We start from the raw sequence: 21,647 nt of genomic DNA on the forward strand, positions 1-21,647 counted from the left end.
CTTACAATGAATTTATGACTTATCTTTATATTTATTTGTGAAAAATTATCATTCACATTATTCCTTTCGATATTATTGTATAAATATTATTCTATTAAATTCATATTTTATTTTAACTTATCATACATACTGTTTATTATTTTATGAACAAACTCAGTGTGTATGGTATTGTCTGTTAGGCTGAACTTTGAGACTATGTATAATCATCAAGCAAAAGATAACAATTATTCTTTAATACACACACATATTGCAATTAAAATTTTACTTAATTACCTAGACATTTAAAAATCTAATCATAAATAAAGTCCTGACAGGACAGGACAGGCATTATTTAGATTGTCTTTACAATAATTTAAAAAAAATGTTAAACCATATAAATACATAAATAACCATTGGCAGAACTAATTCACAACAACAACAACTGAATCATAGTTCTACAAATGACAAGAAATAAAATGGCTGCCACTAGAATGATTGTAGGAATCAGGAGAACACAAAAGAGTTCTGTCAATATACAAGGTGTTTAAATGTAAAAAAAAAAATATGGATTAGTAACAGTGATGAATAATAATATATATTACAAAATTGTTTTTGTTTTAATGTACTAATCACAAATCTGAGATAAAAGAATATTTTAAATTAAGTCAACAATAAAGGCTTTAGAAAAAAAACCCTAAAAAAAACGCTACCAAATATAATTTATATATATAAAAAAGTATTAATCAGATGTTCCCTCAGCAGCTTGTTTTGGTTTCTTCATACTGGTACTTAGAGAATGAATAACAAAAGAAAATAAATGTCAATTAAAATAAAGCATACAACAAAACAACATAGAAAACACTTTTTTGTCCCCCCCCCCCCCCTCCCCTTTCCACTAAAATGAATTTCAATGAGTGGTTGTTCTAGTAATCTAGCAAATTACATTTTAAAAACTCCCTCACAATTGTATCTATTTTAACAAGGGTAGTAGACATGGCAAAGAAAAAAAAAATGTTTCATTACTTTTCTATGATTAACGTTTAGTAGATTTGAGAGTGCAAAAGTTAAACAAAAGCATAAACTAAGATGAACTCTTTTCAATAAGAGGTAGAATCAAGGTGATAGTCCAGCCAGCAAAACCAATGTTTTGATGAAGCAAGTTTTATCCAGCAAAACTTTTGCAGTTTGTCTAATGAATGGAATAATGACAAATTTATGTGGTCAAATAAAAACAAGTATCATCTGGAGATCTAATACAAATGTCACTGGTAAACTTTAAGAACAGTTCTAGAGAAAAGAAGATGTGTGTTAAAATAAATAAAGATCTATACAAACAAATATACACTTATAAATGTATGAAATAAGAGTAATTAGCCACAGAGAAACTGAAGTGAAACTCGTTAGTAAAAATCATGAGCTATTGTAATATACAATATTTATATAATATTTAACTTTTTTTTTTCAGTTTATGTTTAATAAATGTTTCTATGACAAAATAATTCACACTTTGTTTTTCATATTGAGAATAATTCAAGTTGGAGGTGATGACATTTAAAAAATTGACCTTATAAAACAACAAAACAATTTTAAGTCTCAAAAAACAAATCTTTTTGTAGGACTGAACACTATTTTTAAATACTAGTCCAAAAACTTAAGGTTACAGAGCACCCCACCCTGAAAAAGAAAACTTTTTTTTTCTTTCTGTTCTATCAACATTTAAAAAATCCTACACGTTTTTTAGGTCTATGAAAAATTGGACAGGAAATAAAATCATGTATTGATGTGGACAAAACTCAAAAGGGATGATTTAGGTCAGTGCTGCCCAACCTTTTCCAGCCTGAAGGCTGAATTTCTTTTACATGTCATGAGCCACATAAAAAAAAGGCAAGTCCAATGAAATTGGTCTCTTGCACCATGAGCAGAAGCTTCAAAAGCCAAACTGCACTGCATCATGGGTCAGATATGGCCTGCAGGCTCTAGGTTGGGTAACACTGTTTTGGCTGCATACATTCTTTTTAAGAATGCAAAAAAAAGACATGAAAAAATGTGCATCTATTTTTATTCTTATCTGGGATTGCCAATAGTGGTTACCATGTTCTAAGATACATAACAAAACAGTTGTAAAAAATGTGATATGTTAGTTTCAAATTATTGTTTATATTTCAAAGATTTGATAAAATATTGTTATTAAACAAATAAATGTGTCATTAGCAAAGATGAAAATGAGGAGAAAAGAAGCAAAGAAAACTGCCAATGAAATCATTGTTTGTAGTTATTTAAGAGAACTTTTCCCCTCTTGAAAACATGCACTGGCTGAAAATCCTTTTTATATTGGTTGTTAGCAACAGTCAATAAATTCTATTTTCCTGTGTATTAGCTTATTACCAATATTCAGTAGTTCCTTGCGTATTGGCTAATTGTCAGTCTTAGTTGACATTGCATGATCTAAAGTTCACGTCATGTTAATAGTTTAAAAGACACATGGAATTCCTGATGTAGAAAACAGGAAGTAGAATGAATAAAGTTGACTTGGAGTTCAGTCAAGTCAAGTCAGTAAGGTCTTGCTCCCGGTCCAGGAAGAATGGACGTTTCTTCCTGGACTGGTGTATATATGTATATAGCATGAAAGTCGATGGACTAATGATTGTTGCTTAATAATATTTGAGAGTTGATTTCATTATGTGCTTATTGAATATTAAGGTATTATTCGTATTTCAATGGATATCTATAGTTGAAGCTCCAGTGTCACTAGTAGTAATTGTTCTTATTGTTACCCGCTGAGGTGCGGACGTGATTGATACATTTGTTACCGCTGCTATGCGGATAGGATTGTTATTATTTCTTGACTTGTAGCACTAACAAGGAGTGCAGTATATTATTATTATTATTTTAGTAAAATAAACTTCATGTTGTCTGCTGAACGGACTTGAGTCAGTCGTATAGTGTTTGTCTTGTCACGTGTCTAGAGTACTTCAGGAAGCAAGAACCCAGTATTACACCATTCAACGTTCATTGACACTAAGCCAATCTGCAGCCCAAACCTTGAATGCAATTAGCTTTTAAAAATGAGTCATCTTTAAGTTTAAAGGAAATTTTTTAAAATGCTCATTTTTATGAAAGAGACAAAACTCCTAGTGCACTGGCTAATCAAACAGTGCTCCCAATAAACAAATAATGCCCAAGTGGACTTATTAGACATTTGAAATACAAACTATTACACCTGGTTAAAATTGATAGTTATGAATTAACTCAGTTTAATTTTTATTGGAACCAACTTTTGAAGAAGCCTATCACAAACTTCATCCTTTTAACATATTTATGATTAGCAGGTTACCTTTGTAAAGAATTGAAGAAAGTGGGCCTCAATTTTGGTAGACATTTGTGTTTTTCAAATACAACAATAACCAAACCATCTGTTTGTTATGTCAGCATTGAAATAAAGGTTTCAGGTCGGGATGAGAGATCAATATCCGGAAAGGATTTTTCACTCATAGTTTCCAAGTTCTGTTTTGGGCTGGGCAGAGGGGATAGGTCACATATGCTCTCCACATCAGCACTGACCTGGGATGAGCATTTGCTCCTACAAGTAGCATACTGCAGCCACCATCACAGCCAAAGCAAACATTGTTAAAGTTATTGTCTTGATAGGATGAGTTCTGCTTTTACTTACAGGAGAATGTTTTGCGATTGGCGAGTGCCTTGCGGCAGAAGTGGATAAGTTTTTGCTACAAGGAACTTGACGTTTTTTAATGTTGTTAACCTGGTCTCTTGCCCATCAGCTTCATCTTCACTTCGATACTCCCTGATTGCAGTGGCAGGTCCCAAAAAGTTTAATGTCTTAGCATAGGTCAGTAGGATGAAGCCCTGAGGGTTTAGTTTGTCTGATGTTTGGGTGTCCAGTGAAGCTTCATATGTAGATTGAGATTTGAGCGGAGAGGTAATGTCTTTCATAGAACCTCTGCTGTTATTGCGATGATGACGACGCTTCCTGGCACGCATTTTCGTAGGAGGTGGTGGTACCAGCTAAGACCTGGTTGTCATGCTCCCTTCTGTGTTTTTTATAGAGTCAGGCCTAAAGTCAAAAGAGAAAAAAAAAAGTGTCTTTATTTTTGTTACCTCATCTCTATCTCTTAAAAAAACAAACTAGATGTATAACATTCTAAAATTCATTTATTTTTATTTTTCTGAATACCAAACTATTGGTCCTAATAGCACAGTCCACAGCAACTCTTTCAAAACTTAAAATAATATGGAAAGACAAGGGCTTAGCCCTCGGCACCAAAATCAGACTGATGTGCTCCCTGGTCATGGCCACATTTTTACATGCTTGCGAGTCTTGGACGCTGACTGCAGAGCTAGAGAGGAGGATCCTAGCAATGAAATTGAGATGCTACAGAAGGATCCTAGTTATCACATTCAAAGACCACATCACAAACCACGAGATTTGAGACAGGGTTACTGCAGCGATCGGACCCCATGATGACCTGCTAACTATTGTAAAAAAAACGCAAGCTTAAAATTTATGGCCATATAACAAGATCTTCAAAGACCTTCCTTCAGGGAACAGTACCAGGAAAAAGAAGAAGAGGCAGACAGAGAAAGCGATGGGAGGACAACATAAAAGAATGGACAGGCCTACCATTGAAATAGGTTTTAAAGAAGGCAAAAGACAGGGAGGAATGGAGAAAGACGTCGAAAAGTCTTGCTTGGTGCCCCAATGATCCAACAGACTAAGGGACTGGTAAAGGAATACCATTTTTATATTTTGTCACATACATATTTAATAACATTTATAGGTCTAATGGCAGGCCATTTATCTGTACATAACTCAGCCTGTGCATCTTAATACCATTTGGTGAAGATTTTCCTTCTCGTGTGGAGTTTTTTTATCTCCCATCGAGCGCCTCCCCAGGTGGCAGATAGGGGAATGCCGTCCAGATATGGTGGGTACAGGGGAAATAAAATACCCGTGGTGGACCAAAATCAAACCTGCTGCCTTGCAGGAAGTGGAGGGATCCACAAAGGCTAGGGCACCTTACCCGAAAATAAAGGCAGCTATCCAGTGAGCTGAAAGGGGCAGCCCCCCAGATGGTTATGCACAGGGCTAACAACTCTGTCATATAAAAAAATACTGTTACGAAAGCTAATACACACAAGAAAACCCAGACAGATCTCAACTGAAAAAGACCTAGGCCTGGAAAAGGACATGATTTTTGTTTTGCAACATGGAACGTGCAAAGCCTTTATAGAGCAGGTGGGCTAGCCCAACTTACTGAAGTGTTAAAGAAATATAGGATACCCCTTGTAGCCCTACAGGAAATCAGGTGGAAAGACTCAAACATTCTCAGAACCAAGGAGTATACTATATTTTATAGTGGTGGAAGCACTAACAACTTAGGTACAGGCTTTGCTATTAAAAAGGAAATGGTAGGTAATGTCATTGGATTTAAACCTGTAAGTGATAGACTCTGCTCACTACGTTTGAGAAGAAAATTCTTCAACATATTATTCATCAATGTCCATATCCCAACTGAAGATCCAGATGATAACACAAAAGAAGCCTTCTATGATGGACTGGAAAGAATTGATGATGAAGCACCAAAGCATGACATTAACATAGTCCTAGGAGATTTCAATGCAAAAATTGGAAAAGAACCAGCATTCATACCAATAATTGGCAAAGAAAGCTTACATGAAGAGACCAACAATAATGTCATAAGATTAGTGGATTTTGCATCAGGAAAAGGAATGTCTTATCAGCAGCACAAAATTCCAACATAAGAATATTCATAAGGTTACCTGGATCTCACCTGATGGCAACACCCCCCAGAATCAAATAGATCATATACTCATAGATAAGAGACATGGATCAGACATACTAGATGTAAGAAGTTTCAGAGGAGTAAATGCTGACTCAGACCACCTAATAGTAAAAGCTAAACTTAGACAAAGAATAAGTACCATACACAATTACCAAAGACAGAGAGCACAGCAAAATGATAGTAAAAAATTCACAAAGGATCCACTTGTTGCAGAAACTTATAGAACTGCACTTCAAACGCAACTACCAACATTAGAAAAGGACAGCGAAAATAACATAAATGAGCATTGGGAAATAATAAAGCATGCTATCAAAAGAACAGTAGAAGAGGTAGTTGGATTTAAACAAAAGAACGAGAGAATGGGGTGGTATGATGATGAATGCAGACAAATTATAGAAGAGAAAAACAACGTTCGGATGATAATGCTACAGAGAGAAACCAGAAACACTAGACAGCAATACAATGAAGCAAGAAGAAGGGCCACAAAAGTTGTGAGAAAGAAAAAACGGGAATGGTAAAAGTCCAAGATTATTCAAATTGAGGAACTAGCAAAGGAGGGAGACATGAGAGGAATGTATATGAAAATTAAAGATGAAAAGAACAGATTTCAAGCTAGATCACACATGTGTGAGAACAAAGATGGTCAGCTTATTACAGAAAACAGCAGGGTAATTGAAAGATGGACTGAATACTTTGAGGAGATCCTGAATACCACTGAAGATGGAGACAATGGAGAATATGAACTGCCACATGGGGGACCAGATCCCTTAGTGAACCCTCCAACACTCATTGAAACATCAGAAATAATTAGGACCATGAAGAATCACAAAGCACCAGGAGAGGACCAAAAATCACAGCAGAACTAATTAAATATGGAGGGAAAGACTTACATTCCCAAATACACAGACTAATATCAAGAATTTGGGAAGAAGAAGTAATACCAACAGAATGGGAGATGGCTCTTATAACCCCAATACACAAAAAAGGATCCAAGCTAAAGTGCTGTAGTTACAGAGGAATCTCTCTACTAAATGTGACTTATAACATACTGTCTAGGCTTATAACTAAGAGGCTTGGAAAATATTCAGAAGAAATCTTAGTTGACTACCAATGTGGTTTCAGACCCAACAAATCCACAACCGATCACATCTTCACACTAAGATGTATACTAGAAAAATGCCATGAATACAACATACCAATCCACCAACTCTTTATAGAATATAAAATGGCTTATGACAGTATCAGAAGGAAATACCTATATGACACTCTACAGGATTTTGAAATACCCAACAAGCTGACAAGACTTATACATATGACATTAAACAACTCAAAAAGCAAAGTCATAATACAAGGAGAACACTCACAGGAATTTAGGATTAAACGAGGATTAAGACAAGGAGACACACTTTCCTGCATGCTCTTCAATTTGACACTGGAGAGAGTTATAAGAAATATACACATAGACATGAGGGGAACTATCACTAACTACTTCAGGAGAGAAAACACGGGTCCACAACCAACAGGGACGATATACAGCCAACCTCTACAATACCTTGCTTATGCCGATGACATTGCCTTATTGAGTAAAGAAACCTCTGACATCGCTAGATTCTTCACACAACTAGAAGAAGCATCTCGACCAGCAGGACTTGAGGTCAATGACAGTAAAACCAAGTACATCGCAATGACAAGAGACAATCAAACAGAGGGACAGCATATCAAAATCAAAGACCACAAATTTGAAAACGTCCAAACTTTCAAATATCTAGGAAGTACTATTAATTTCAAAAATGACCTACTAACAGAAATAAAGGAAAGAATAGCAGGAGGCAACAGGGCATTTTATAGCACCCATCATTTAGTTAAGAGCAAAACAATTTCAAGGAAAACCAAGAAATTAATATACAAAACTATAATAAGACCAGCAGCATTGTATGAAAGTGAGACCTGGACACTGACTAAAACATCTGAAAATTTACTTAATACTTGGGAAAGGAAAATTCTTAGGAAAATCTATGGTGCCATACAGGATGAAACAGGGTGGAGGACACACACTAACCAAGAGATATATCAATTGTATGAAGACCCACCTATAGTGACAGAAATAAAAAAGAACAGACTACGTTGGGCAGGTCACCTTAAAAGAATGTCAGATAACAGAGGAGCGAAAATCGTTTACAGACAAAAACCAAAAGGCAGGCGACTTAAAGGCAGACCCCGAATGCGATGGATTGATGATGTAGAAGCAGATCTGAGGCAGCTTGGGGTAAGGGCATGGAGACAAAAGGCCCAGAAGAGATCTGAATGGAAGGATGTGTTGAAGCAGGCCAGAGCCCTCCATGGGCTGTAGCGCCACTGGGATGGATGGATGGATAAAGATTTTCTTTATGATTGCTAGTTAATATTTACTTAACAGTGTAGTAAATTACAAGTCTTATCAGTTCCTCAATTGAGGACCCTTACTTTGACATTATGTCTACCTTGTCATTTCCCTTTAGCCTAAATGTCTGCCTCTTTATTTCCTTTTGTAAGTCTATCTTTTCATTTCTTTTTATGTTTACATGGCCAAGGATCCCTGGTGGTATGATAGTGGAGTGTGAGCTGTAGATTGTGGAAATAAAGATACACTCACACAACAAGAAAATTTACTTACATGGTGACTTCAGACTCTGACCTATGTGTCAGTTTTTTTACCAAGTCGATCTAGCTTTTCGAGAACTTTTATGATTGGACGAATTATACTCTTTCTACTATTGTTGTACATAGTCAGTAATTGTTCTCACCTGATAAAAAAAAAATTCATTATTAAAATTGAATGTTTGTCATGATACAAAATAATCATACAGACAAGAAAACATCAACATCATAAATAAGTAAGGGTCAGGTTAGGGGGTATTTAAACTTATGAATGAACAGGTGAAAAGATCCAAAATTATTTCACATAACTTGGGTTCTTAGGTTCAAAATCCATTTGTTAGCATTGAACTTACCACTGCTGGGTCTAATTTAAATAAGATACCGGGTATGCACTTCAAGGACCCAAAGTCATAAAGTCATTTTTTTCAATATTTTGATTATAACAACAAAGTTTATGCTAAACATAAATTCTAATACAAAATAGAAAATGTGTTTCAAAATGCTTCCAGGTCACTTCATCCCCGGTCATTTCATCCCCGGTCACTTCATCCCCGGTCATTTCATCCCCTGGTCACTTCATCCCCCGGTCACTTCACCTGGTCACTTCATCCCCGGTCATTTCAACCCCTGATATTTTTATCATCTGATCATTTTTATCTAACAGATTGTAATTTTAAAAATCATGTAATGAGCAATATTTAAAGTATTCCTTTTTTATTTAAATGACAAAATTGTAACACGTTAATGTTTAAAAGGAATTAAAGTAAAACTTATACAGGCGACATGATATCACGAGGATGGGTGAACTCCACCTTTATTAGAAAAAAAATAATCTTATTTCAAGGCTAAAAATGACGCGCCCATTTTCAAGAAAGAGCGATTGAAAAATAAAATAAAGTGAAACATGGTCGTACTTTCACCGCACCTTGGCCTTTGATGATAAGTTATCAGCAGCATGGTCATAATTATTGTAATCGCACTTCAATCTCTCAAAAGATTTCCTCTACTTGCACCACACCTTGGCCTTTGATGATAAGTTATCGGCGGCATGATCATAATTATTGTAATCGCACTTCTATGTCTCGAATGATTTTTTACTACTTCCACCAAACCTTGGCCTTCGATCTGGATAATATTATGATATTACAACCCCCACATCCAATAGAAACCTATAGCTAAGTACACACCCAGATTTACAATATAATATACGATTTCACATTAAGAAAACAAAGTGGAAGAGGAAACACTATAATCGCATTAGTAACAAGTCATACAATGTCAAAAAGCATTCTACATAATCATATTTATAGATAAAATATTTAATTGGGGATGAAATGACCGGGGATGAAGTGACCGGGGATGAAATGACCGGGGATAAAGTGACCGGGGATGAAATGACTGGTCACAGTTTCAAAATATATATTTTACATGTGAGGAACATTCTACCTTTAAAAATAAGATAAATGTTAAGCTAAATTTTTCCTATGTGCAAAAATTTGTTATTACAAAAATTTGGGAAACACTTATTTGGATACATTTAATGATACATATATAAATAAACAGCAGCACATGGGACCGAGTTTTTAAATGAGAGAAAGTAGTGAATTAAATGCGACGAAAATAAGGGAGTGCACCGACCAAGGCTAGAACCAGTGACAATTGACCACTGGGGTGGTAATTTTCATATAGGCAAATGACTCTGGACCAAATGAATGTTTTTTGGACATTCCGATGGTCTAGAGGTTAGTGCGATAGGCGGTGTTGTTGTTTGCAGGTTTTTTATCCATATATTGTAATTAGAAAATGAGAATACCTCAGATCCTTTCTTAGAATATCTTGATGATAATGACAGAATCTGTGTCTTTCAGTTAAGGACTTCATTGAGATTCAGAAAAGTCCTCCCGACTGAATCAAAGTAATTTAGCAGAGGCAATCTCAAGGTGCATGAGAATTTGTCTAAATGATGGTCTATTTTTGAGCTTTGCATTCCTGAAAAAAAGAGAAAGATATTTACTATTCTTTGTTGATGGTCTTTTTTTTTTTAAGGAATGTGTTGATGATTTTATAAATTTCATTTATATAGAGTGTGTGGTAAATATTGCATATATTTTAGTCAATTAACAGTAGTAAACCTTGTTTGCATAAAAGTATCACACATGACAAAGATTTCAGACATGAAAACTAATGTACAGCTGTGTCTGCTGGTTAAATTTTTGGGTCATCTTAAACATCTTATTTCTCATTTTTAGTTCTAAAATGTCAATTATAATGTTTATTCTGACTGGCTTTATAACAATGTCATTGAAATTATATATACATCTTTATCTAAAAAAAAGTAATTACAGCAACAAAAAAAAAAATTACAGCCTAGACAGAGAGGCACCCAAAATTGGCCTCCGCATAAACTTGGATAAGACTAAAATTATGCGAGTGGGATATAAGGCAAAGGGTGTCCCCATCAGACTTGGCGAGTCAAAGCTTGAAGAGCTGGACAAGTTCACGTACCTTGGCAGCATCATAACAAATGATGGAGATGCTTACCATGATGTAGCATGTCGAATAGGAAAGGCAGGGAGCATTTTCCAAAGGCTGCAGCCTATTTGGACTAGCCAAGCCATTGGACTCGAGACAAAAATACACCTTCTCAACACAATCGTCATTCCAACTGCTACATATGCATGTGAGACGTGGAAGTCATCTGTCAAAATTGAGAAAAGACTAAATGTGGCTCAACAGAGATGGCTGAGACGGATTTTGGGAGTCAGTTACACAGACCGGATCTCAAACAAGGAAATCCTATGCCGAACTGGGAGTCGAACACTTAGTGAGGTTGTGACTGAGCGTCGCATGAGGTTTGCGGGACATGTTCTACGTCAAAATGAATTACGCACACCAAGAGTTGCGATAACCTGGAAGCCAAAACGAGGAAAGCGCAAACAGGGACGTCCTCGTATTACCTGGCGACACACCTTCATGGAGGACCTCAGAACAGTGGACACCAGATGGGAGGAGGCTCCAGACATTGCCAGTGACAGATCATTATGGAGACAGCTTGCCGCCCAATGCGCCGAACGGCGCGGGAGGACCTAAGTCTAAGTCTAAGACAGCAACAAAAACAAAAAAATGATGAAAACTTAAGGAATCATTTCTTGCATATCAATACTATAAGTTTGGACACCTAAGATCATAAAGTCATATCATAAAATACAGGTAAATTATTTTTTTAAGGCAGGAGAAATTGCACCAGGCTACTTACCAAATGTCTACTTTTTCATTTCACTACACATTTTATTTCAAATGACTTCTGATGCCATTCAGGCCACAGTGCCAGCAAATGACATTTTAGTGCTTTTTTTTTCATTCCACTCTCGGCTGGTTCCTGACAATATCATTGGATGCCACAAGAACACTGCAGACAAAACAAACAAACAAAAAAATATTTGAAATAATTCTTTTTAAATATCACAAAATGATTGCTGAGAGGTTGGTAGAGACAGCATTCCAAAAGTAGGTAGAAACACACATATTAGTTCTAGCTAATTGCACTAAGAGAAAAACCCAGTTTCAGGTAAAACTTAAACAATTTACCACTACATCATTAAAGAATTTGAAGAATTTCTAAAACAAGAAGGATGTTTCTCTCTGCACTTTCAAGTATGAATGAAAATCTCTGACAAAGGAACATAGCTACTGTAGTATATAATCTGTTTAAGTTCATGCATACTATAACAATATGTTTTTGTAACAAAATAAACTTAGCTTTCAGCATAGGAAACTTATTGCTATTACTATGACATCTATCATAATATAATATAGAGGTTTGGAGAAAGATTCAAATAAACAGATTTAGAGGATTAAGATAAAAAAAAACAGAGTTAGCATGTATAGTTGTGCAAATAAAATTATCAAGCCATACAGCTAAGAATATGATACAATCTAATCAAGATTCCAATCTTATGTGAGTCCTTACTGCTGCTTAATTGCTCAAAACTTCAGAAAGTAAAATATTCTCATTTTACATCTGACAATGTTTACTGATGCAGAAGGAAATATGTTGTCTTGTGTCTATCCTATACAGTTATTTTCCTAATTCCCTGCCTACCCCATCACCTCCTTTGGTTTATAACACAATAAAAAAAACTATTTTCTATGAGAAGATTCAAAACTGGATCACGCTCACAATGACCTGCTGACTACTGTCAAAAAATGGGTACTAAAACTTAATGACCAATTACAAGGTTCTCAGGGTTTGCAAAGACTCTCTCTTCAAGGAACAGTACCAGAAAAAAGGAAGAGGCAAAAGGAGAAAGTGATGGGAAGACAACATTAAAGAATGGATGGGTCTGTCACTGAAAAGATTCTATTCAAGGCAAAAGACAAAAAAAAAAATGGATATACTAAGGGACAGGTGAGGATGATATACAGAGATAAATATACAGCTTAGAGATTTTTTTAATTAATAATGAAAATTATACTTTGCATACATTTTTAAAAAGATAAATTTTAAATTGACTTTAAACCCAGCTGTCGCTGATCACATCCAGGGAACAATAATGTTTGTTTTTTAGCAGGAATGTCTAAAACTTATTGTTTTAAATTAAAAAGTCTGACAGATTTAGTACTGGTGTCGATTGTTATTGCTAGTACTTATATTACAAATTTTTGTTTTAGTCATGTTAGGAAAAAACATTGTCTAAAAAAGTATCTTTACAAATAAAACACCAAAAAAAAAAAAACTGCAGTCAATGAGTTAAAAGATAATGGAAAATGCAAAAATACTACAAGAAAACCTACTTGAAGGCTATAATGTTTGGGTGATTCAGTTTCCTTAAGTTCCAAATGTCTATCTCTTTAACATCTCTGACCTTCTTGACTGCTACTTCTTCATTACAGAGTTTGCCAAGAAACACAGGCCCATGGGCTCCACTTCCCAGCCACTGGAGATCTGTGATACTTTCAAATGTAATTTCCCAATCATCAGAAGAGGAAACTGAAATAAAAACATTAGATTATAAGGATAATATGGTCTTTGTATTAACTGAAGGGTACTTTTCAAAACTTAAGTTTAAAGCTTGCTGATATCACCAGCACTGCACAGTCTGTCTGATCTTAGGCTATTTCCTCCCACATACTACCATTGATGTCTGCAAACCTGATAGACCTACTGCAGTTCTTAGTTTAAAATGTCAATAATTATAGGGAAGAAAATGATTGAAGGATTAAAAAAGAAGATGGCTGAGGGGAAGGTTGCAAAGCGATCTACTTAGATATCAATGAGTCAACAACAACTTAGATATCAATGGAGGTAGTAGAAGAGAGATAGAGTCAACAACAACTTAGATATCAATGGAGGTAGTAGAAGAGAGAGTCAACAACTTAGATATCAATGGAGGTAGTAGAAGAGAGATACAGTCAACAACAACTTAGATATCAATGGAGGTAGTAGAAGAGAGAGTCAACAACAACTTAGATATCAATGGAGGTAGTAGAAGAGAGAGAGAGTCAACAACAACTTAGATATCAATGGAGGTAGTAGAAGAGAGATAGAGTCAACAACAACTTAGATATCAATGGAGGTAGTAGAAGAGAGAGTCAACAACAACTTAGATATCAATGGAGGTAGTTGAAGAGAGAGTCAACAACAACTTAGATATCAATGGAGGTAGTAGAAGAGAGAGTCAACAACAACTTAGATATCAATGGAGGTAGTTGAAGAGAGATAGAGTCAACAACAACTTAGATATCAATGGAGGTAGTAGAAGAGAGATAGAGTCAACAACAACTTAGATATCAATGGAGGTAGTAGAAGAGAGATACAGTCAACAACAACTTAGATATCAATGGAGGTAGTAGAAGAGAGATAGAGTCAACAACAACTTAGATATCAATAGAGGTAGTAGAAGAGAGAGAGAGAGTCAACAACAACTTAGATATCAATGGAGGTAGTAGAAGAGAGATAGAGTCAACAACAACTTAGATATCAATGGAGGTAGTAGAAGAGAGAGTCAACAACAACTTAGATATCAATGGAGGTAGTAGAAGAGAGATACAGTCAACAACAACTTAGATATCAATGGAGGTAGTAGAAGAGAGATAGAGTCAACAACAACTTAGATATCAATGGAGGTAGTAGAAGAGAGAGAGAGTCAACAACAACTTAGATATCAATGGAGGTAGTAGAAGAGAGATAGAGTCAACAACAACTTAGATATCAATGGAGGTAGTAGAAGAGAGAGTCAACAACAACTTAGATATCAATGGAGGTAGTAGAAGAGAGAGTCAACAACAACTTAGATATCAATGGAGGTAGTTGAAGAGAGATAGAGTCAACAACAACTTAGATATCAATGGAGGTAGTAGAAGAGAGAGTCAACAACAACTTAGATATCAATGGAGGTAGTTGAAGAGAGAGTCAACAACAACTTAGATATCAATGGAGGTAGTAGAAGAGAGAGTCAACAACAACTTAGATATCAATGGAGGTAGTTGAAGAGAGATAGAGTCAACAACAACTTAGATATCAATGGAGGTAGTAGAAGAGAGATAGAGTCAACAACAACTTAGATATCAATGGAGGTAGTAGAAGAGAGATACAGTCAACAACAACTTAGATATCAATGGAGGTAGTAGAAGAGAGATAGAGTCAACAACAACTTAGATATCAATAGAGGTAGTAGAAGAGAGAGAGAGTCAACAACAACTTAGATATCAATGGAGGTAGTAGAAGAGAGATAGAGTCAACAACAACTTAGATATCAATGGAGGTAGTAGAAGAGAGAGTCAACAACAACTTAGATATCAATGGAGGTAGTAGAAGAGAGATACAGTCAACAACAACTTAGATATCAATGGAGGTAGTAGAAGAGAGAGTCAACAACAACTTAGATATCAATGGAGGTAGTAGAAGAGAGAGAGAGTCAACAACAACTTAGATATCAATGGAGGTAGTAGAAGAGAGATAGAGTCAACAACAACTTAGATATCAATGGAGGTAGTAGAAGAGAGAGTCAACAACAACTTAGATATCAATGGAGGTAGTTGAAGAGAGAGTCAACAACAACTTAGATATCAATGGAGGTAGTAGAAGAGAGAGTCAACAACAACTTAGATATCAATGGAGGTAGTTGAAGAGAGATAGAGTCAACAACAACTTAGATATCAATGGAGGTAGTAGAAGAGAGAGTCAACAACAACTTAGATATCAATGGAGGTAGTTGAAGAGAGAGTCAACAACAACTTAGATATCAATGGAGGTAGTAGAAGAGAGAGTCAACAACAACTTAGATATCAATGGAGGTAGTTGAAGAGAGATAGAGTCAACAACAACTTAGATATCAATGGAGGTAGTAGAAGAGAGATAGAGTCAACAACAACTTAGATATCAATGGAGGTAGTAGAAGAGAGAGTCAACAACAACTTAGATATCAATGGAGGTAGTAGAAGAGAGAGTCAACAACAACTTAGATATCAATGGAGGTAGTAGAAGAGAGAGTCAACAACAACTTAGATATCAATGGAGGTAGTAGAAGAGAGAGTCAACAACAACTTAGATATCAATGGAGGTAGTTGAAGAGAGATAGAGTCAACAACAACTTAGATATCAATGGAGGTAGTAGAAGAGAGAGTCAACAACAACTTAGATATCAATGGAGGTAGTTGAAGAGAGAGTCAACAACAACTTAGATATCAATGGAGGTAGTAGAAGAGAGAGTCAACAACAACTTAGATATCAATGGAGGTAGTTGAAGAGAGATAGAGTCAACAACAACTTAGATATCAATGGAGGTAGTAGAAGAGAGATAGAGTCAACAACAACTTAGATATCAATGGAGGTAGTAGAAGAGAGATACAGTCAACAACAACTTAGATATCAATGGAGGTAGTAGAAGAGAGATAGAGTCAACAACAACTTAGATATCAATAGAGGTAGTAGAAGAGAGAGAGAGTCAACAACAACTTAGATATCAATGGAGGTAGTAGAAGAGAGATAGAGTCAACAACAACTTAGATATCAATGGAGGTAGTAGAAGAGAGAGTCAACAACAACTTAGATATCAATGGAGGTAGTAGAAGAGAGATACAGTCAACAACAACTTAGATATCAATGGAGGTAGTAGAAGAGAGAGTCAACAACAACTTAGATATCAATGGAGGTAGTAGAAGAGAGAGAGAGTCAACAACAACTTAGATATCAATGGAGGTAGTAGAAGAGAGATAGAGTCAACAACAACTTAGATATCAATGGAGGTAGTAGAAGAGAGAGTCAACAACAACTTAGATATCAATGGAGGTAGTTGAAGAGAGAGTCAACAACAACTTAGATATCAATGGAGGTAGTAGAAGAGAGAGTCAACAACAACTTAGATATCAATGGAGGTAGTTGAAGAGAGATAGAGTCAACAACAACTTAGATATCAATGGAGGTAGTAGAAGAGAGAGTCAACAACAACTTAGATATCAATGGAGGTAGTTGAAGAGAGAGTCAACAACAACTTAGATATCAATGGAGGTAGTAGAAGAGAGAGTCAACAACAACTTAGATATCAATGGAGGTAGTTGAAGAGAGATAGAGTCAACAACAACTTAGATATCAATGGAGGTAGTAGAAGAGAGATAGAGTCAACAACAACTTAGATATCAATGGAGGTAGTAGAAGAGAGAGTCAACAACAACTTAGATATCAATGGAGGTAGTTGAAGAGAGAGTCAACAACAACTTAGATATCAATGGAGGTAGTAGAAGAGAGAGTCAACAACAACTTAGATATCAATGGAGGTAGTAGAAGAGAGATAGAGTCAACAACAACTTAGATATCAATAGAGGTAGTAGAAGAGAGAGAGAGTCAACAACAACTTAGATATCAATGGAGGTAGTAGAAGAGAGATAGAGTCAACAACAACTTAGATATCAATGGAGGTAGTAGAAGAGAGATAGAGTCAACAACAACTTAGATATCAATGGAGGTAGTAGAAGAGAGAGTCAACAACAACTTAGATATCAATGGAGGTAGTAGAAGAGAGATAGTCAACAACAACTTAGATATCAATGGAGGTAGTAGAAGAGAGATAGAGTCAACAACAACTTAGATATCAATGGAGGTAGTAGAAGAGAGATAGAGTCAACAACAACAAAAAAAACTTCACGAGTTCTCAGTCCTACTTCAAAATGTATATATATAGCATTAGGTATACTGTTTGTAATATAGAGTTACTCAGTATATCTTTACTTTTATAGTAGAAAAAGGATGATGAAAGGAGATAAAACTGTGAAATTGTTATAGTCATATGTTTTAATGGGTGGGAAGCGTGGTCGAGAGGTCAAGTGCGCTTGAACTTGGCTTGGCTACCTAGAAGGGGGCTCGAGGTTCAACACCCGACTCGGGCAGAGTTGTGTTTACTGAGCGCCTAAAGGCAGCATGGAAAACAAACTCCTAGATACCGCCCTCCCCCCCACAAATGAGATTGGACCAAAAGCGCTCTGAGCATGCTATAAGCATGAAAGTGGCACTATATAAAAGCTATAATAATAATAAAATAATAATAATGATTTTTTTTTTAAGTTATCCAAGAAATAGTTGCCAGCCAGGCAATTGATTTAACAAGATATATGAACAATTTTAACTGCCTCTATGGCCTAACTTTTGGCAAACCATGAAAACATTAGTATTAAGTGTGTATGAGTGCGAGGTAGAACTTACTTGTTGCACCTATTCTTCTTGTGTCCCTTGCAATACAATTAGCAAGTATTATGTACCACATACTGGTCTTGCCTGAACTACTCTTCACCATAAGATGTACCTAAAAACAAACATAAAAGTATCTAGTTCAGTTGCTGCAAATAACTTTTTATAATCTTGTGACAAAGCAAGACATAGTGTGTAGATCAATGCAAAAGAATTTCAAGAATGGGTGGCTAAAAATGCATGGGAGATGCCAGGAGTATAAAAGAAATGAATAGAACTACTCAGCAGATCACTAGTGGTGCTTAACTAACTACAAGAGAAGTGTAGATTTGGTCTGCTAATTTTTTCCCTATTACAATAAAAAAAAAATAATAAAAAGATTTTTTTTTATTCACTGCTTAACAACTATTATTTTTTACAAACAAAAACACTTGTTAGGCCTATCAGTTTGGCCATTGTAGATATTCTTATGAAACAGCTGTCCTCGAATTCTAGAAACACATAGCTATATCTGATACCCATGCTGCGCTACAGTTGCTATATGTGTATATCCCCTTCAACACTTTTGAATCCATCAATAAAAAAGCCTGCATAAAAATGCTACCCCACAACTAACACAATTTTCTAGCCCTCAGATTTATAAGCCACCTTTATTTTTTGTCTCTTTGATCATTCAATCGAATGGCCTGAAAACCCATATTATGGAATATGCACAAACTCTTCTTAGGTTCATCAGTAGTAGTCTTATCTACCTACATTAAAATTCTCCCAAACACACATATAATATTTTTAAAGAAACACCCCCTCCCCCAACACTACACTTTTTGGCCCTTGTATATTCAGTGGAACAACCAGTACTACAATCATTTCTTTATTTGCTACTTAGTCAACTCTTTACTTATTGATTTTTATTTTGTCATAGATATGGATCTAGAGAGGTACCTTATTTAGAATAACCCATCTTTACAAACCGTGTTATACCCCCACCCACCAAACACATACACCTTTACACTTTTAACATGCCCTTATATTCACTGTGACAATTTTTAGGACTTTAAATTTTTGCTTTAGAATAAAGGCCTACTTGAAGATCTATATCTAGTCATAAAAAAGTTTTTTTTTACACTTACATGCTTTCATACAGATTAAAAAAACAAAACAAAAAAAAGTTTAAAATGCTGGCTCTCAAATATAGATAAGCTTGTATAAATTGCAAATAAAATTTTTATGGTAAATTTAACCGCTGCAGTTTCGATCTAAACAATAGCTTAGTTGTCTAAGGCTTCATTTAAAAAGAATAGGTTATATATTTGTATTTTATCATCCACTGCAAGTGTGAGAATTATTGATTTAATGAGTGAATGCATTTGTGGTCAGGACCAATAATTTTAAATTGTATTATATATTTACCATATACCACTGAGTCATAACTAATTATTAAAAACAAAATAAAATGTATGTAGTCCATTGTAGGGCTTTAGATTTTTGTTGCATGTGGAGGCATGGGATACTAAAATTCATGGCTTGGGGAGGGAGCATTAGGATGTATGGAATATTATGACATATAAAAAGAAGCTTCTGATAGAGTGACACTAATAGTAGGGATGAGAAATAAAAAATTTATCTTTGAAAAAACAATTTTTCGTTAGTAAATCATTAAAATACTTTTAAAAAATAGAACTTTCCAATGGTGTATAAATTATGACTGTAAGTTTAACAGAAAGTTATGATTATATTTTTGTGGCATTTTGACCTAACATCGGTTGACATGGAACAAGAGAGATGAGAGCATGTCTGAATTGTCAGATACCACAAATTTATGTAAATCAGCATTAGAATCTAGTCTTGTTTTCTAGATCTAGATATGATCAGATGTGTATATATACTAGATCTATGTCTATGACTGTCTATGAAGACTGAAGACCAATGTGAATGTCAATGAATTAGACTATTAGAATCTAGTCTAGTCTATTACTGAGTATTACTATTAGTATTAGAACTAAACAATAAGTTTAAGTTTGGAGTCTAGAAATAAACTGGCACATTGAAAGAAACGATGCTTTATTTGCATCAAGTTCTAGATCTAATAATTATTTTAAATCTTCGTGAGAAAGCGCGTGAAAAAAAGATAGATTCTAGATCTAAGATTCTGGATCTATAAGCTAAAGCTAAACACACCAAAATCAGCTGGTATGCCATCCATGATCTTGGTTGACAACAACAGTTACAAGGGATGTTACTCCTAAACACCGAGTGGTGTAACCTATATAAAACACACATCAACTCGGGTTTAAAAAAAAAAAATTCGCATTATTTGTAGTGTTAAAAGAGATCTCCATGTCTAGTCTAGATATAATATATATGTAGGTCTGTGGTGCTGATGACCTCCATGACGGTTCTAGTCTGTCTTGTATGCTACTAATTATCTAGACTTTGCTATTAAAATTACGTCACTTTTAATGTCGCTTTTAGCGCGCTAAAAAGAATTAAAACATTTTCAATAAATGCTTTTTCGTTGGTTTACAGTACAAATATTACTATTGAGGGAATTAGAAAATGTTTAGGGAGAAATTTTAAGGATTTAAATAATGTAAAACTACTAAATGCTTCCGAAATTCGACGAATTTCATTAGAATGGAACACTACTGATAAGCAATGCATCAGGTAAACTGCCTGATCTCCCCTTGGATGGGTCCATAATCCGGTGAAAACTGAGATTCTGAACTTATTTTTAAAACACCCTGTCTTTACATAACTCTACTTGAAATCATACAGACTTTTAAGTAAAGGCGGTTGGTCGTTGTGCTTGTTTTATAATAGGCCATAAAAACAGATAATTTCATCTTTATGCAATCCGGCCCCCAACATGCCAAATGAGGGAGATCGAATTATACATCTCCTCAAAATCATTATGCTAAGTTTGATTATCTGACAAATACGGTGTTGAGTGTTTCTAATTTCACTCACTAATTGTAGCTTCATGACCTTTTTCCTTTCGGGAGTATAGCATATTGAGCACATCAAATTAACTGAATCTCATTTTTGTTAGAGCATCCTTTCTTGATGACCACATTGTAGGACAAAACTTGTCAAAGTGTAATAGAGACTTTGCTCTCCATAGTAGATTTAAGACGCCCCCATCTTGCTATGCTGTGAGCATAAAACACCTACGCATTTTTTACTAAGCCATAGACAGCAGCAACTTCTGAACACAACTGACAGAATCATTCAAGATCAAGCTTAAGTTGATGTTAACGCACATTGTGATTAGGGCTAGCCACCATTTAGATAAGCGGGATGAAAGCAAAAAGAATATTATATCTTATCTTATCTTACATAATACAGGCGTTACTTCAAAAAAAGAAGATGATTACTCATATTAACAAATTACTTAAATTCTGCCAAGTAGGCTAACTGGTTTTCCTGGCTAGCTCAGGCAACCCATTCCATGCTCTAATAGCACTAGGGAAGAAGGAGTATTTGTAAACAGAGAGCAGCCATCTTGCAAAGAGCGCGTATAATCTTTT

General features: G+C 35.3%; 1 long non-coding RNA gene across 1 annotated transcript; it reads right to left on the reverse strand.

Annotated features, from left to right (window-relative positions):
- Positions 1-203: 203 nt before the first annotated feature.
- On the reverse strand, positions 204-20,406 carry LOC129927879 (uncharacterized). The gene is made up of 7 exons (XR_008779531.1): positions 20,299-20,406; positions 18,136-18,235; positions 13,233-13,428; positions 11,695-11,847; positions 10,252-10,427; positions 8,455-8,584; positions 204-4,051 (listed from the first exon to the last, which is right to left on the reverse strand). It is a non-coding gene; the product is annotated as an uncharacterized LOC129927879 (long non-coding RNA).
- Between the last annotated feature and the right edge of the window lie 1,241 nt (positions 20,407-21,647).

The sequence above is a fragment of the Biomphalaria glabrata genome, chromosome 8, assembly GCF_947242115.1.
Source record: "Biomphalaria glabrata chromosome 8, xgBioGlab47.1, whole genome shotgun sequence".
NCBI classification, from domain to species: Eukaryota; Metazoa; Mollusca; class Gastropoda; family Planorbidae; genus Biomphalaria; species Biomphalaria glabrata.